Raw genomic sequence first — 18,132 nt, 5'->3', positions numbered from 1 at the left:
CATGTTGAATTGCATTACATCCGCTGATGTGAAATTTGTATTTCAATTCGAAATCGATTAGTAGTCAAGAGGGTTTTTACGTGTACGGAGTCATCCTGGGGATGTATTTGCATGATTGATCGGTGGTTCTTCTTCGAAGGATTGAAGTATTCGGATCAGAAATGCATTAGTGACATATGCTGCCACTTTGATGTGCTCTTGGATGATTTGAGCACTACTTCGTCCGTGACCTATGTCATTAAATCCTCTTCTCAATTGCTCCTTCCGAATACCATTTTCTGACCTCAGACAAATCAGCTGCCATTAATATTGTCCGCAATATACAACCGCGATATAGTTGTTCCCTAAGACATCCCCTAACCCCCGAGTATCTTCCCGGGTCTTTCGTAATCTGCCAATATTTCACCAGAAAATGTAAGACATCCACTCGAAATACATTTTTACGTCCTTGATTGTCACGCACGGTCATGCCACAGGAACCTTGTATCATCCCATTCAATAAAAGTGAAAAACGACCTCGCTTATACAACCTATCATCTCAAATGAGAAACGACAAAAGATAGGGAACTTGGCAATTTATGAGATCCGTGTACGATTTTCCTGCGCCATGCGATTCACGAGCTCCGCTATAAAACAATATTTCCCGGCTCGATAAAATCAATGGTAATGCCATTAGGTTTCATTAGTTTATCAGTCATCCTACCTTTTTGGTGTCTGACAGTATCTTTTTGATAATAGTGACTCTGGGACCGGACAAAAGTGAGAAATTTTTAGGTGTAACCCGGCTGGAAATACTGAGGGCTTTCCTCCAACAAGAAGGATGGAATTTCAGAAAGGAACAAAGCCAGGTCCTTATTTCCATTTTTTCCAGCATTACCGAGCTAGAATGTCCTGTCAAGGGTCCCATTTGTACATAGATTTCGTTTCCAATTTAACCAGGAATGAATCGCTTTCGAAGTAGATTTACCGAATTCAAGGACGCAAGAGCCCGATGTACCTAATAAATTCCAGGATCCAAGTACCTTCAGCTGCAGCAGTTTTCCCACTAGTGGTATCACCGAAACTCGTGGTTTCATCCCAATCGATTCAGGCATTACTGAAGACACGGTAATTCATCCACCTATTGTTGTCGGCTGTTTTGTTCGCCACACGAGTAGTTACGAACTATGCAGCCAGTTCATGAAATATGAAGCCTCCCCGCAAAAGGATAATATCCCGAGCAAAAGGGAGATTTATTGGAACGGATGTGAATGCTTCCAATGAAATATGATTCGCTGGTACAAATGATTATTTATATAGACATGAACAGAGGAACGTATGAGCATGTTTTCAACGGCAAATGTATGAGTGTGTTTATGGGGGTATGTCCTAGACATTGGAGGACATTATTCTTTTATGAAAAGCAATTTTGAAACAACTAAGTGATTTATGGAGGTTCGTAACTTGACCGTTTCGGCGTTTGTATGCATCTGGTTGCTTAGAATGGGTACCTAACTTTGTTGGGCTTAATTAAAAAATATTTGGAAATTAATGGGGGCGGGTGAATTTGAAGGCTCATTGATTTATATGAACACACGTCGAGGGTATAACTCTTCGTTAATTGGCGAAACTGAAGGTAAAAGTGACTGGTTTTGGTAGAACACAATTTTCATACGACACCTATTCCATATTGATGTCAATGTATGAGTGAGAAGAATATAAGGCAGCGGAATTTCATTTGCCATTTTCAGAATTAATTTGATCACATAATGCATTCTATAGTGTGCAATTATCTTAAATTGCGTATCGTTGAATGCATTCAGACAAATTGATCGTGACAGAGTGGAATGATCTGCCGAATCCGTCAACATGCGGCAAATGTTACTGGCAACATGAACTTTGACAGTTCAAAGCAATGTGAGCACCATCACGAGCTGTTCATGGAGGAACAGCTGATCAACGGGAGTAGACCGGTAGCGGGGACTGGTGAAAAGAATTTCGGGGAGTGAAATTGTGAAAGTCTAAGAGAGTAGAAGCGTTTGGGAATGTGTTGTTTGCTGATAGAATAAAACGCGATATCGTTGATTAAGTCTGTATCAGAACGAAATCAAACCTGAATAAGAGAGCAAATATTCCCAAAATGCCAATTTATATTTAGGGTTGACTGTGTTTCGTTTTTTTTCTATGGCATTCTCGGAATAGGTGGATCCCAATTGTTCAGGGTAATGTTTAACTAGCAACCAAGTACATGAATGATCCGATCGCAACAAAAAATCATTTAAATCTGGGACTTCAAATCCGGACAAATCATTACGTTGAAATAATCTATAGAGCGGTAACCATAATGACTTACCTCGGCGAATATGGATGGTGGTAATAGGAATATGAGGAAATTACAAAAGAAATCCAACATGAAATTTTAAGCTCTGGGCTTACCGGTATTTGTAAAAGGTACAGAACACGTCAACCAGAGGATGGAGTTGGGTGAGCTAACGGGTCTCGAGGTGCTCATTGACCTTTCCACTAATAATGGACGTTATGAATTTGTAAAGGGTTGGTAAGCAAGTAATCGGTCTTGTGTCTGCGGGGTCCTTCTTAGGGATAAGGTAGGTAATCCCCACATTGAGGATGGGTGGAAATTCCTCCGGCGGATTCATGGCCTCATTTATGCTCTGTGCCAACCTACTGTGTACGCTGGAAAATTTCTTATACCAGAAATTCTCCACCCAATCCACACCTGGGCCCCTACAGTTCATCGAGGTGTTTATGGCCCTTCGAACTTCCTGTTCGGTAACATCCGCAAAATTCATGCTAGGCGTATTCGCATGGCGGGGGCCTTCAGGGATGATCCACACAAAGTCCACCCCAGTATTCTTTCGCTTCCGTTACCGAAAACTGCACTGTCTGGACGCTCTGTTGGGATTCGTTGAGAGATCTGAAAAAGCTGTGCTGCTTCCTCGCGGAGGAACAGGACACGTTTGGAGTGACTTTCGCTATACTGTCGTAATCGACTGCATATGACACAAAGTTTTTGCTTTAATGTGTACAGAAATTCAACTACGGGTGTCTCACTGGGGATGGCATAGTTTCTGTAAACCTTCAGCACTTTATTTCTCACCCGGCTGCTGGCATTGCCAGTGCTGATTTGAATCAGCCTAGTAATGTCCTGCCTCAGTGAGTCCCGCCGATGTTCCAGACAAATTTTTCATGGTGGATGTCTTTGGTCAGTCAAACCAATAACGCGAAAGCGAATTTTTTGACAGTGAAATTTGACAGCTGTAATGGCACCACATTACACAAGTGATTGTAGTTGCAGCGGCGATATATCAGCACCCAGACGAGATGCAATCTCATCATTGATTTGAGATAGAATTCTAGGACTTGCTGGGATGCTGGGAATACCTGGTGTATGCAAAGGATCCATTTCCGGAAACTCTATTCGTCCCGAACCTCAGCGGAAACCGCAGCTGGACGGTGGAGGAGAGTGCTTAGGCGAGTAACGAAAATGATGCTTAAGTTTCCTTGATCTGAGGAGCCCCTTCTACTCTTCTCCTGGCCTGAGGATGTCGAGGGAGGGAGTCAATTTCAGGGGCTGCGTCTTATTGAAAAACTGAAGCAGAGGAATCAATGGTTGAGATTGTAATTCGTCGTGGATCTTTCACACCACAATCGCGGCACTCAGGTCCGTAGATTTATGGCTCCCTATTTAACCTTTTTTTTATATTTTCCAAGTTTAGCTTGTGTTCTGTTTTAACTCGTTACGCCGTCGCCAATTTTCTTGTTTGTTTGGTGATTTTCAGATTTTATAATAATAATAATGACACGTGAAGGATCGCGCCACTCAAAGGATGAAAGCTGAAGTTAGAAGAAGCTAGCGACTTTCAAGTGCTGGGTGTTGGATCCACATGTGACGGTCCCCAGCGAACTGGGAAAAAACGAAAGAGGGAAGGGGCATCGGAGGGAGGCTTCTCTCAGGTACTCTCCACGGCTTGAAAGTAGAAGGCGAAGAGGGACAAGAGGCAACAACACCCCGCGTCATCAGAAAAACCTCTGCTTAAAATTAAGGTGGACTCGAAAGATGAGGCACCAACATAAAAGATGGGGAGACGAAGGAGGACTAGAATTCCAGCTCTGCTTGTTTAGCCGATGGAAGACAAGACCTTTGCGGAAGTACTCAGTGAAATCCGTTGCAAGATCAAGCCCGAAGATCGCGCAGGTTGATGGAGTCCCAGTCGAGTTAGGCCCGAGGACAACCAATAAAGGTCAAGGGGCTTTGGAACTTTGGTTTCTAGCATGTAACCCACGTGCTTTTTGAAAATCCGAGACCTTAACTGCCTCACAGAAAAGAACGAGGTAGACCGGGCCATCAAACGCGAATGTCCTGAGGTAACCAAAATCTAGGACGCGGTCAACATGATTTGCATCCTACAAATCAATATGCGCTCACTAGTTGCTAGTGCAGTTCGCTGCGGGGACCAAAGCTTAATTAGTGCTTATCAGAGACCAGAACCGAAACAAGGACCATCTGAGTTTGGGACAACACCCATCTTATAGGTTTCTTGCTCAAGGTCGAGGTGACGGCTTTGCCTGGATTCGGTGTTTAGGGATTAACATTTTTCAGTGTCTGTCTAACACCGAATGAAACGATGACGAACTGTCGACGCAAGCTTAATGCTTTGGAAGACGCTATCTTGGATACAGCGGGGCGGATACTGGTCAGGGCCAGGGTCAATGCCAGAGCACTTGAATGGGGTATGCCTCACCTAGACATCAGATAGAAATGAATTCTCTAAATAGCGGCGAGATCTGGGATTCATAGTTTTATATACCGGATCCACCCCAACGTTCCGGCGCACAGACTGTGAGGGAAGCATTCCAAACGTAACCTTTGCGTCAGAGTCACTGGTTTCGTTGGTGGATGGGTGGCGAGCTCTGGAAGACTTCTCGGCAAGCGGTCATCAACCCATTGCCTTTGAAGTGATTGACACAAACTCTCGTTGTGCGTACTTTCTTTATATGGAACGTCGCGAAGGTGAACACCGGAAGGTTGGTCGAAACTCTTAGAAGAGGTGGCGCCGCGCTGGAGGGTACTCCTGGGAGTGGTGGTGGTGATGCAGCTGCTACTGTTGCAAATTCAGTTGTTTTTTTGCAGTCAAAAAATTCTCCTAAAGTATGTGAATTCAGGGACTATCTCGATTCCCACGGTACCAGTCTACCTGTGGTAAGGTTTCGTGACCTATTGCCACTTCAGATGAGACCAATTACAGATTTGGGTCTGATCGTCCTAATGAGGTTTTTGGAGCATTCGCTTACTGCATCACGACCTGCAAACCAATCTCTGCATCTCTGAGCACCAAACAACCAAGCGGTTGGCTGTTCGACTGGGATCCTTTCTGTTTGATTATCACTCAGTCGTCCATGAGAATCCAGGAATTCTGAAGGTGCACTGACCGGACGAACTTCTACTTATCAATTTTGATCTTCAGCAACCAGATGCGAGTAAGCGGCCTGCTGGAATGTTCTTAAGATTCACTTCCTTGCAGATGTCGCTGATCTTAGTGACACTCGAACTGAAAAAGCCTCTGGAGAACTGTTTCTCTCATGTTATTATGTGGTACCCATGGAATACCTGCGAGCAACTAAAATAGGGGATACATTTCGTTATTTTTCCTTGTTGTCCAGGAGGTCCTCAATAACCACCTTGGTCTCAGCGATGGACCATACCTCATCAGTTTGTCGATGGAAAAATTACCAGCACCAGTACTATATAAAAATAAAATTAGGTAGCTTCTCCTCATCTTGGTTGGTTGTACTTGTAGGCAGTAAGTTCCTTTTTCCCGCTGGTTTTCCAACACAGTTATTCCATCTGCGCCTGGATCTTGTCGCTGATTTACCCCTCGTGAGAGAGTTTCGACAAATTGTACAACGTCGATTTTACCGATGTTCCACCCGGTAGGTGTTTGCTGGACCGCAGAACATTGGTGAGAGCCGTTTGTCACCTCGAAGGAAGTGTATTGATGATCGCTGGCCGTGAAATCTTCCAGTACCTTCCATCGATGGACGGTTGATACTAGCGACTCCTTAGCAAAAGTTATGTCAGGGATAGTACCCTCGCAACCAGGGCGTTAGAATGTCCGAGTGCCACCTATATTTAGGACAATGAGTCCTGTTCTGGCGGCCATCCTAAAAATCTGTGTGCCTCCATTCGAGGGCTCTGGCTTCAAAGTTTCCTCCGGCTAATATTCTCCCTTTCGTGTTTCTAATCTCGTCCTCCAATGCGGCGAGCCTGTTCCGAAAAGCTTGAATAGATTCATTCGTTGTTAGGTAAACGTTGAAAAGCGTCACTTCCGCACAACAAATCTAAACGAAGTCATCCCCTCGACCGTGGACCAGATATATCGACATACCACGATTGCCAGCTTCTAGCTCGGTGCTGTTCAAGTTCTTCTCCACACAACACAAAGTCGTTCTTTCTTGCTCCTTGCAAGTCTCTGCTATATGTCCCTATGACCAGCAGTTAAAGCAGCGGGTTGGAACTGCCCTTCGCCCTATTCTGGAAATAGTTCTCCCGAACTTTATTTTGCCACAATGGAGAAGTTGACTCGCTGTCTTCCCAGGGACAGTGACAATTTGCCAATTTTTGACCTCTAGATTTCATAGATGTTAGTTCAACCTGGGGTTGCTCACATCTGAGTAATCCCTTTTCATCGCCTCCTCCACCTCTTCCATATTACCATCATCATCATCAACGGCGCAACAACCGATATACGGTCTAGGCCTGCCTTAATAAGGAACTCCAGGCATCCCGGTTTTGCGCCGAGGTCCAGCAATTCGATATCCCTAAAAGCTGTCTGGCGTCCTGGCCCACGCCATCGCTCCAGCTTAGGCAGGGTCTGCCTCGTCTTCTTTTTCTACCATAGATATTGCCCTTATAGACTTTCCGGGTGGGATCATCCTCATCCATACGGATTAAGTGACCCGCCCACCGTAACCTATTGAGCCGGATTTTATCCACAACCAACGGTCATGGTATCGCTCATAGATTTCGTCATTGTGTAGGCTTCCATATTACCGAGATCCCTTATTTCATGGGTGCACATGGGTTCTATGCCGGAAACCACAGCCTTTGTGCCTAGAATGCTCAGCACTGTCTTGTAGAAGGTACTCTTCTTTTCGGTCTTCGACCCAAGCTCTACAAATACATTGTCAGTTCGGGTCCGCCAGATAGATTTAATATCTACTCCAGAGTCTTTTGGTATTGCGTTGTTGCGGACTTCTTGAAGAACTTCCGCGAAAGATCTCTCTTCGTTTGGCTTGTTGAGGATGGTCGTGGTTCGCCCCCCCCTCTTTTTTTGACGTTGTTACCGTAGTCGACTTCGACTTTACTACAGAGAAGCCACTGCTGTCGCTATTCAACTTAGGTTCCTGTTGCTGAATTTTCTTGTGGTTTCTACCCTGCTTGGTCCGTTTGGTTACCACCTCCTGGAATTCTCTTTACTGCGTACTTGTCGGCAGGCCTACGCTGTTTCCCCCTCGTTTCCTTTTGGCACTGTATTTCGTGCTCCACTAGAGGTTGCACTAGCGACGCGTTTTTCCTCATCTCCTCTTCGGCTATCATCCAGGAGTTTCGGTGGTGTGTGTCATGTAGATGTGTCACTAGACGATGGTTGCAGCGTTCATTTTGCGTATTACCAACCCGCACTTCTTGAATAGCCTTTCTTCTTGTTTTCGTGTCTTTCGGATGAGGTCCATCCTCTTTGGTGAGATGACATGCATTTCCGCGTGATTGGAGGGCTTGTCATTGTTTTATCCGATGAATGATGTCACCCAACTCGGAGTTTGCGGTCTTTTCTCGTAGCCCCTTTTCAATTTCGAATTCGATGGCGTCTCTCCTTTTTGGTCGCCAGGACTCTTAGTCTCTATAGTGTCACTCCCTTTTTCATTGCTATGCCAGGTCGTCGTCGTTGTCCCTGCTCACGATAGTTCACTATCAGGTTGATTAGTGCTTGTCCGGGGCTCGACTTGGTTCGCAAATAACAAGGATCGTCACCATCCACCAACTTTGCCCTGTCTGAAACCGTTTCGAAGTTCTGGGTTGCCGCGTCCTGGATAATACTTGGTCGCGCTAAAACTTTCAACGGATTTCGCAACCACAATTAGTGGATTTTTCAGTACTCTTTATTTTGTGTAGACTGGAACTGTAGTGTATAGACGACACTTGGGTACCCAAAAGGACATTCAAAGAATAGAAGGACGAAGGTGGTGGGAGAATGGAAAACCCCAGAAGCGCTGGGTAGATTCAATTAAAGGAGACAACGCATCACTGGTCGATCAATGAATAGAGATGACTGGTGGAAGGACATCCTGAAGGCCAAGGCCCGATACGGCCTGGAGACCAGGACGACGGTATGGTGGTAGAACTTGGTAAAATGTTGTTCTGCTTCATTGTGACGGTAGTGTGGGTCCGTTTTTGGTTATGCTTGATGAAGTTGAGCTTACTTAATGGTAACCTTGAGTGAGGCCATATTTTCTTTCAAATCCTTGTTAAGTTTGTTGAACTCCAAATTTCTTCCCTATTCCTGAATTCATACGTACGTAATTACGTACTCGGTTTGAACTTTGCCATTTATAACTTACCATTTACCCTTTGCCGCAAAGCAATTGACAGGAATCATTGAACCCGATCCAATTTCATTTTAAAGGTCATAAATTTGCTCTTAAATTTTCGGTTAATAACTCAACTGAAATCTCTCATTTGAAGGCTCTTGATATTTACTAAATCAACACATTCCACACGCCCAAGTATCCTGATTTCTCGAGAGTCGACTCAATCTTCGAATTAAGCAAGTCACATCGCTCTCGGCTTATCATCTTATCGTAATCTCCCAGCTTTGCAGAAAATCATCCCCCTCTCGTCTTAATAGCGTTTGGCATGCTTCAATTTATGAGTGATTTGCTGTGCAGGGATTTCGCGTACGGTTGCCTAGTTGCAGTAGCCTCTCATGGACGAGGCTCCACTGGCTCCCGGTTAGGCTCTGCTAGTTATTTATAATTTATCCCAGCCTCGTTTCCAGCTTCTGTTGACGTAGTGAAGGGCCGTCCATGTAAATTGCAATTACCACGAATTTCCACCTCAGTTGAGTTGGCAGTTACTTTTCCTCCCATGACGGGGTATCTTGTAAATTTTAATACTTTCTCGGGTTGACCGCGTTAATGTTTGTTGAGTGGAAAATCAAATTAATTAATATAATTGAATTTGGGGATGGAAAAAAGTTACTGGTAATCCTTGAGTGACCTCTGATGAGGTAAAATTCGGTTAAATTGTAGATGGAAAGTTCCACGTGGTATAATTATGGCTTTTGATTTTGCTATTTAATGAATGTAGCTTTAATTGAAGGCTGAGGTTTAAATGCCCTCCCAAAAGTAGACAAGCCAAAATTTAATTCATGCCTTAGATCCCGAAAACTGAGGAAACTATGATTGTGTCCTTGATGGGGCTGAAAAGTGAAAGGGATTAAAGGGACCTGTCAATGATTTGTGTTGAGCCCAATACTTAGTGAAACCTGCAGCAGCATGACTGATACAGGACACTCGTTGACATATGGCACGGTACGTTGCTTGTGGAGTACTCCCGCTACCCTCCTCTAACCTTTCTCGTGCGGTCGAACTTGCTACTGCTGCTGCCTGCTCCTCGTAATTTGCGCTTTTTGTCTTGAGTGTTCTAATCTGGACAATGGGGCAGTTCGCTCGGCCGAGGGAACGCAAAATGGGTATTTATTTTGTTCATATTTTTTCGAAGCAGAATGCCGGGGTTACCAATGTTATAGATTATAGTGTCCGCATTTTTGCGACAAGTGCCGTCCTTCATTTGCCTGTCAAGAGACCTAATCAGTTCATATATTTCGAAATGCAGGCCTAAGGGTTGATCTGGTTGAGGCGAGTGAAAATGCGTTTTGCATGAAAAATATCGGGACCTGCTGATTGATAGACAGTGGAACAGCTGAACTCGGGAGTTGTGCGACAAAAGTGAAGAAGACTAAGGAGTTACGTTTGCGCTTTTCCCCCCAGAATCCTGTTGTAGATAAAAAGGATTTAAGTTGAGAGGAAGACGACGTACTGGTGGATGCACATTCATGCTTTGGACAGCACTTTTGTTCAAGTGGGTGAAGGAATGTCTCAGAATTCAGTGGAGGTTTTCAAATTGCTGTAGGAAGATTAGCAAAAGTGGATAATATTCAGGCGGACGATTCTGGTAGAACAAGAATTTGTGGAGTTAAATTTGAAAAAGAAAGAGTCAGAGGATTCAGTCGTTTCAAGATGAATTAGATGCTAAGCCAATACCAATCACGTGTTTCAGAACCAATTCAAATGGACGAATACTACGCTCAGATTCAGAAGGAGTGATTAGTGAAGCGTTTCCACTATTCTTCAACACCAGTCAGAGGAAAAAGCTAAGTGGTTATTGTGTAAGCCATGAAAATGACATTCAACAAATCCGGATTCGTTAATTTTGAGCTGAATGGCTGGTTTAATGAAGGAAGGGGAAGATTATGTACATCGTTGAACATTATGTTCCACGCAGAGCACCCGCAGGAACAACATATTCCAGAGGTCCGTCATCGGTGTCTTACCAGAGCTTTCTTTCAGTCAAATAACTATCGACAGTAGCAGCGAGATAGGCAATTTTCTGCCATTTCTGCAAAAAGTGGGAACAAATATTTTTTCACCACATATAGTAATGTGAGGTTATAAATGGGAGGTCTCGGCTAGTACTTTCCGAAGTTGGTCCTAGTTTTCACATTTGTTGGAAAGGTGGTGAGTGCGGGGGTCGAAATTGATCATTTCTTTCAGGGACCCATTCTCAGAAACTACCCAACCCAAAAATCTGAGAAAAACCAGGAGGTTGCCACTATATGGTACCTAGGCTCCGAAATACTCTCTCTCTCTCTCTCTGGAAATCGCACTATTTTTAACAAAGTTGTAATAAGTCAAAGTTATCGCTTCTGAGCAAATTGAAGACTTTGAATGTTAGTATTACTACTACTACTACTATTACATCCGGTTGGATGCCATTAGGGGAAACATTGTGGTCGGGAAATCTTACCTGCGGTTGGAGGAATTTGAACTTTGCAGCATTATGCCTAACTGGAGATGGTTCTTCCTGTTGACCTATGGGAAGCTGTGGGCTCAATGAGAGACCTGTTATATAGATCCACTAGCAATCCATAGTAACACAGGAAATCCACGCCTAATATGGGAATGCTGATGACCGTGATAATGAAGTACCAAGGAAGCGTTCATCGAAGTCCTAAGGTGTTAATGGGAGGACTGAATCCAGTTCTTACAATGCCTTCCGATTCTCGTGTCCACATACATCTCTTTGGTAGAAGATATGTAGTTACCCTGAAGCATAGAGAGGACTGGGAAGACCCAGAGGAATGCGTGGCGGGATATACGGAAGTCTTCTACACCGATGGCTCAAAAACAGAAGAGGGTTCTGGAGCCGGAGTCTACCTCTTGAATAAAAACGAGAAGTGGGCTTTTCCTTTGGGACAATATGCAACGGTTTTTCAAGCCGAAGTTTATGCGATTCTAAGGGTGGCAAACTGGGTGATTGACGAGCGGTTGAAGGACAGGCGCATCGCAATCTGCAGTGACAATCAAGCTGCACTGAGGGCATTGAGCAGTCCTTTGATCACCTCGAAAATCGTTCAGGAATGCAGAAACCGTTTGAACTCTATGTCTAGATTCAATAGGGTGGAACTACTCTAGGTACCTGGTCACTGTGGCATAGAGGGAAATGAAATCTCGGACGCTTTAGCGAAAGAGGAGTCAATCTCCCCTATGCCGGGACCTAAATCTGTTTTCAGAAACTGGGAACAAGTTTCCCATAATGACAGGTGGCAGAGCTTAAATGCTGCTCGACACACCAAACTTTTCCTGCCAAAACCCAACATACGTACCGCAAAGTTTATCCTGTCGAAAAGCAGGAGGACTTGCAGGTGTATTGTGGGCATTCTGACAGGCCAGAATAGGAATTACCGAAGATGATACGTGTCCCTCCTGTAATGAGGAAGCGGAATCCACGGAGCATTTTCTATGTGAGTGGCCCGCCTATGGACGCATCAGGCATCAGATCTTTGGTGCCGACGTCCTCCAATTGCGATGGGTAGCATCACATCCACTAACGGAAATCCTGCGATACGTTAACGAATCCTGAATATTCCGTTAGACAGGGGAGGCGAGTACAATGGGCCAACACGGCCTGAGTGCTCAGAAGCTGTAGCTTCTCCCCCACCATACACACACGCACACACACACACGCCCGGATAGGTATCACGTTTGTAAATACTCGAGACCAAAAACTCGTTGGGGTGGAAGTCCCCGAGGAATATGCGAGGAAACTCCTTAGCAGAGGGGTAGTAGGCAGGGTACGAATGCGGATAGTCCTCACCAAGTACTACAGGTGTCTGGACTACAGACACACATCAACAACTTGGAAGGGACCGGACAGGAAGACAGCATACCGGAGGTGCAGCTAGGTAGGTCATCAAGCGAAGACTTGCAATGAAAGCGAAAGTGTTCTCTGTAGGGATCCTGGCCCGTCTGGTGAAAGCACCGCAAACACTGTGAACTCGGGACGGTGTCCAATCTTTAGGGCGGAACTGGAAAGGGCTAGGGCACGAATGGTGTTATCCGCATTTTACAAATTATCAAGCACGGGAGTGTAACTGCCAATCAGTTGCTAGCGCAGTTCGCTACGGAGGTAAATTCCGATCAAGTGCTAATCAACGCGCAAAACCGAAACAGGGACCCTGTTTCATAGCACCTCGACTTATCGGGTACCGCTGCCATCTGGGTTCGGGACGAGGTTCGACTTCGTGTTCTTGTCGAAGGCCGAAGAAATGGGTTTGTCTGGATTCGGTGTTTAAGGAAGGCGACAAGTAGCATTGCAGCTGACACTGACGTAACTTCAGTGATGAAACTGATAACGACAGCATGTGAGACTTCCATGCGGAAGGGGCCCAGCCGTGGCAAGCTCCCTATATACTGGAAGACGGCACAAATTAGTCATAAGTTCCACCGTTTGGCACAACGTTTACACGTCAACGAAGAGGCATGCACTATAAAGACAAAATGTACTTCTTCTTTTTCTTCAGCCTTTGTCCCGTTCACAAGCGGGGTCGGCTCGTCGTGATCGGCTTCGCCATTTGGCTCTATCGAATGCCTGATCTGGGTGCAATCTCGAGGCTTTCAAATCCCCATCCAGCGTATCACGCCACCGTTGCTTAGGTCTGCCTTTTGGTCGTACTATAAAGACATATAAATCAGCAAAAAGGAGACTCCACCGCGCTATAAATAAAAGCAAAGCTCACGACTGGCAGAATCTGGTCAACGAGATAAATGAGGACCTGTCGGGACTTTGCTATAAGCTTGTCACCCGGCAAATCGAGGCTCTGGGGAAGCCCCGCACACTAAGTACCGACCAAATGGACCGCATTGTATGGACATTATTCCCCAGACATCCTGTACGGATTGATGTCAATAGCGCGGCAAGCGTCGAGGATTGCCCTCTTTTCACAATGGGAGCGCTCGAACAAGCGATTCTTACCATGAGAAACAGTGACGCGCAACGACGTGCAAATCGACCGCTGTGTATGCTTGACACGGTCGGAAAAATGCTCGAATAGCGCATCAGGAGTAGACTCGCTGAAGCGATCCGCGCTACCGGGGACCAATCCCAAGGCAGTTCGGGTTCAGAAGAGGGAGATCCACAGTGCATGCTGTTGTGTAGATCGTGGATGCAGTTCATCAAACCAGCAACCGCCGATCTCGACGGATAGGGCTCCTCATAACACTGGACGTCAAACATGCTTTCAATTCCGTAAGATTCACAGATATGCTAGGCACATTAGAAAACTCATCCCACGTGCCAAGCTACCTCTTGCGGATATTGAGAGATTATCTGAAAGACCGTTCCCTGCTCTATGAAACGATAGAGACCAGAGAAGAACCGAGATCACGTCGGGAGTAGCACAGGGATCCCTGCTTGGACCGGACCTCCGGTACACTTCCAACGATAATCTGCTGAGATTCGATATGCCCCAAGAGTCGCGGCTGGTCGGTTGCGGCACTTGTTGCCGGACGCACTGTTGAACAGGCGTAAAGCAGACTTGGCGTATGGATGCGACGGACAAGCGGATAAGCAGAAAACTGAAATAGTCATCTTGACCAGAAAGAGAATCCTGATGAGCTTTTTCGAGCAAATCAAAGCAGTAGCGGACAGAGTTGCCGCTGGAGTCCGGGCCTTGGGTCGGCTAATGGGGAATGTTGGAGCCCTATATCTACTAGGGGACGTCTCCTCATGGGAGCTACGCTGTGGGTTCTTCTCTATTGCGCGAAGATATAGGCTGATATCCTTGGGAAAGAGGTACATCATAAGCGCTTTGCTCAAGTGCTGAGACGAGAAGCTTTACGAGTGGCGTCTGCTTATCGCATCCCCATTGCTCTCGTTGACAAGGAGCATAAAGCTATCTACCGCCGTAAGGCCGAAAACGTGAGCGAGGTGTTTGCCCGTGAAGAACGTCACCGCCCCCTTACCGAATGGCAACTCTCTCAACTTCTAAGTGGGCGTGGAGGCTTTAAGCCTTACCTACACAGGATTGGAAAGGCGCGATCTCATGATTGTGTGCTCTACAATAGAGAAGCAGGCGACGCCGAAGACACCTTTTTCTCTTGCGAAAGGTGAGGCGGCTTTCGTCAGCAGTTTTATGCAGACACAGGGGAGCTCTCTCCAGTCAACATTGTCAAAGAGATGCTGAAGAGCACTAGCAGCTCTTCTTATTGCGCAGGAGATTGAACTCGACCGACAGAGGGACCGGATGGCAAAGGCTTCCCTGAACTTACAACTGTCTTCCTCCCTTCCCCTCCCGTTGGCGAAAGGGCTGACTTGAAGGCTCCCAAAGCCGGGAGAGCGGAAGGGCTAGCCCGAGGTAATGTTTCAAACGTATCCAAGCCAGTTGTCTGATGAGAGGGAGGTGTTTAGTTGGTAGTTCGACAGCGTACTGTTGTGTGAGTCCAACACTTTATGCGTAAACGCATTCTCGTACCTTGATCCCGAGGAAAAGGGAGGATTTTGTGGAAGCGGCCATCAAGACAAGAATCATATGATTCACTTGGTTGATCGGTTACTTTTCACTTGGGCATTTATGTATATTGGTCGTACGCATTGAGGTCTGGCTTAATTCCAGGCTTATTGTACTTCTAGAGTACGACTAATTGAATAAATCTGCCCTCTTCCCAATTAAGTCTCTTCCCAAGAGGCCTTACCTTGTAGGGCTAGAACCCATGATCATGGAATGGAATATGCTTTCAACAGACTTAAGCGGCGCCGACGAATTCAAATGCATCCCAGACCCTTGCCATATGGGGACGACAAAGTTGGCTGTACATAATTTTCTTGTCCCTAAACCAATGATCATCATTTCTACTCAATTTCGGAGATGTAAACTTTTAAATTTTCTTCTGTTAGTTCTCAGTTTCTGGCTTCTTTCCGATCTCAGTGAGCCCAGCACTTATATATTTTCATAGAGCTCCAGCGGCCATCATAAATTCGCACCTTTCTCCTCGAATTAGATTGTGCATGCTGGAACTAAAATATTTTGCCAAACAGGCTATAAGTTCCTGGTTTACACTCAGCCATTGTTAAGCCGATATTAGATAAGTTTGGGGTTTAAGCGAGTGGTTGGCCCGTGACCGGTATTTGGTTGGAAGCTGATATCTGATCTGATATCTCTAAGGATGAAAGCTTTATCAAACCATCGACAGAATTTACTTCACCGTTCGCCCAAAATCACATGCCAACTATGAGAGTGAAATGCGTCTTTAAATCGGTGGCCCACAGAGATACCAGCATTTAGTTGAAATACTAAAAAGTCCTTGTTGGCAAAATTCTTTCATTTTTTCTTTCTTCAGCAAAATGTCCTCATGGCATATGCATATGAAGGACACTAGACTTTGGAAATTGGCAAAGGTCCTACATATTTGTTCTTGTCACAGAAATGTTCAATGAAGGCTGACCACATCAGCATCCTGCAAACTGCCCGACGACAAAACTGAATGCAATCCCTTTTCTCATCCTTGCCGCCTATTGACTCTGTGTTCACAATATCTGCTTTCCTGGACCAGCATCCTTGAAAACTTTTTGCAGTGTTAGCACACAACATGTTCGGTCGTTCTTGTAAGTGTGATTGCCACATAGTTACTACCCAAGTTTTTCTGCAAGTTTTTGTGTCGAGTCCTAGACCCAGCATGATTCTCGTCCTTTCGCTTTGCAGAAGTCAGGAAACGAGGATCTTTATCACGCTGCCGTCAACGACGTTCGCCTGTTGTCTGATGATTCAATTAAATCCTGCTTGCTTGCTATCGGTGACACGTAAAAAATGCCGTTCACACTTCTTGTGCTGAAGTCCTTGGTGTTCCTAGTTACACACGGTTTCCTTTGTGTTGTTTTCAGTTCCGCTGAACTCAACGGAAAACGGTTGACATTCTGAAAGGAGTGCGAAATGTTTAGCGATGCGTTGCTTTCGCGAGTCATGATTTGACACATAAACGAATATATTTATTCCTGGAAATAAAGGAAGCTTGCATGTACTTTCAAGTCAAGTCTTCCTATGTTCCCTTTTGATAGAGTCGTCTAAAGGTTTTCCAAGTCATGATCCTGTACAGCTTCACGGTAAACTGAAAGTTCAACTCAATGCAACCAAACCTAACTAGGTTAGTTACGTTTGGTAATAGCTCTAGATATGAATTCATGTTTGTGCAAGTCGTAAGTAGATTTTACTCCAAGGACTAAGGATCCACGTTTCAAGGACTTTCAATCTACAACTAGGGAAAGTTATCCTGTCCCGTACCTGGATGAAGTCTTCCAACCATTCACTCATCCAAAACATTCCGGAAACGATTTTCAATCAACAAGAGAGATATTCAAATTTTCGTCCTGTTTCCTTTTTCCTCCCATCTGTTTCCACAAGACTGCATACATTACCCCGGAGCAGGCGAACTCAATGAAGGACAATATGAATGCGGCATCGTGCATGCAACATACGTCACGGAGGCAAGCAACTGTTCAATTCTTTACAACACAACACCCTGCTAGGTGTTTTCGTAATAAAATGTAGTGTCCTTTTTGTTCTGATACACCCAAGCCAGCCGTGTTCTGTTTTTCCAAGTGAATCGAAAACTCCAAGCCAAAAAAGGAATACGAAAAAGGAGCAGAACATGATAAACAAACGAAAGCAAGCTCCATGTATAAAACACACATGGCATGCATGTAACTAAGTCCTGTACGATTGCTCCTCGTAATTTCTGCTGTTAAATTGATGATAGCTCATGACTGTGATGGCTTTTGGCAAGGACTCGACCGCAAGATGTTTTTGGCATTTGCGGTGGTATCAGGACTTGAAGCGTAACTTCACTATGACATGTCTACATGTCGGGGGAAGCGTAGGATGCTAAAGGGTGAAAGTGGAAGCATAGGGAACAACGTTGGAATATTCTACGTGATTTCGGGAGACAACATTTAGATATTATGCTACTCACGAAAAAAAATGAATGGCTCATGTGAAGGATGTAAGGAATTCCGTTTGAAGGGAAGCAACGTACGATATGCACTGATGACAGATTACATAACGATTTGGACTATGTGACTGAAGAGAATATTTTGAATGATGTTTACTTCTTGGCTATACTCCAACTTTGACACTCTAAAGGAACTAAAGGAAAATTGTCTATGAGAAGGATATGCAGGAATGCATGATCAAATTGGCAATAGAAAGGATACCCAGAAATAAAAGCGAACATGGAGGAGATAAAAAAGATCCAATATCGACTTTTGGCAATAGCGCAAGTGAGCTGTTGGTCGTCGATATCCTACGACTGCAATGACTCATTAGTGGCAACCTTCGCTACCGTGGCATCAAATGTCAAACCTCCAACCTGACGGGCCGAAGTCCTCGCTATCGACAGTGCTACCTTCAGTGGGGAGAGTGTAGCGGGCCGATACGGACAGGAGGAAAACTTGATGCCTAACCACTGGAGCGACCAATCAGAATATACGACCGATGATAAGAAGCACCTGGTTGGCGTACGGGA

This window comes from Hermetia illucens, chromosome 3 (genome assembly GCF_905115235.1).
Source record: "Hermetia illucens chromosome 3, iHerIll2.2.curated.20191125, whole genome shotgun sequence".
NCBI classification, from domain to species: Eukaryota; Metazoa; Arthropoda; class Insecta; order Diptera; family Stratiomyidae; genus Hermetia; species Hermetia illucens.
This window is presented reverse-complemented; position numbering follows the sequence as displayed.